Source organism: Triticum dicoccoides, chromosome 6B (genome assembly GCF_002162155.2).
Source record: "Triticum dicoccoides isolate Atlit2015 ecotype Zavitan chromosome 6B, WEW_v2.0, whole genome shotgun sequence".
Taxonomy (NCBI): Eukaryota; Viridiplantae; Streptophyta; class Magnoliopsida; order Poales; family Poaceae; genus Triticum; species Triticum dicoccoides.
This window is the reverse complement of record NC_041391.1, coordinates 23728911-23729408: the sequence shown is the minus strand read 5'-3', so window position 1 is coordinate 23729408 and position 498 is coordinate 23728911.

Here is a 498-nt window from a genome sequence, read left to right as displayed (position 1 = left end):
TGAGATCGTAAAGAAGAATAGATACAGGGTATCAAACCTATAGAGTTTTTGCTTCAAAGGTACTTCGATCGAGATATTGGACATAGAATGCCACTCTTTAAAAAGGAAAAAAAGGTTACGCATAAACCACTTTCAGACCTGCCCTCCGGTAGACCCGAATGGTCCTGCTTGTACATGGTGCATGTGGAAGCATGCATGAGATGACCCCAACTTTTGGGAGCATGTGGGCTTGGCCAATGTGGTCCCCCAGGCAAGGTGTGCACGAATTCGGACACAAAACGCATGTTGCGTCATGTGGGGGCAGTGTTGTAGGGTTTTGTCGCCAGAAAACCCTAGAAATTGCATCAAGTGTCGCATATGAACGATACTTGTCACGCATGCAAGCCATGGTCATTGTAGGGTATGCATGAAGTTTGGGATCATTTGGTGGGACCGTCAACGAAAACCAATTTCAGACCTGACCTCCGGCAGACCCGAATGGTCCTGCTTGTACATGGT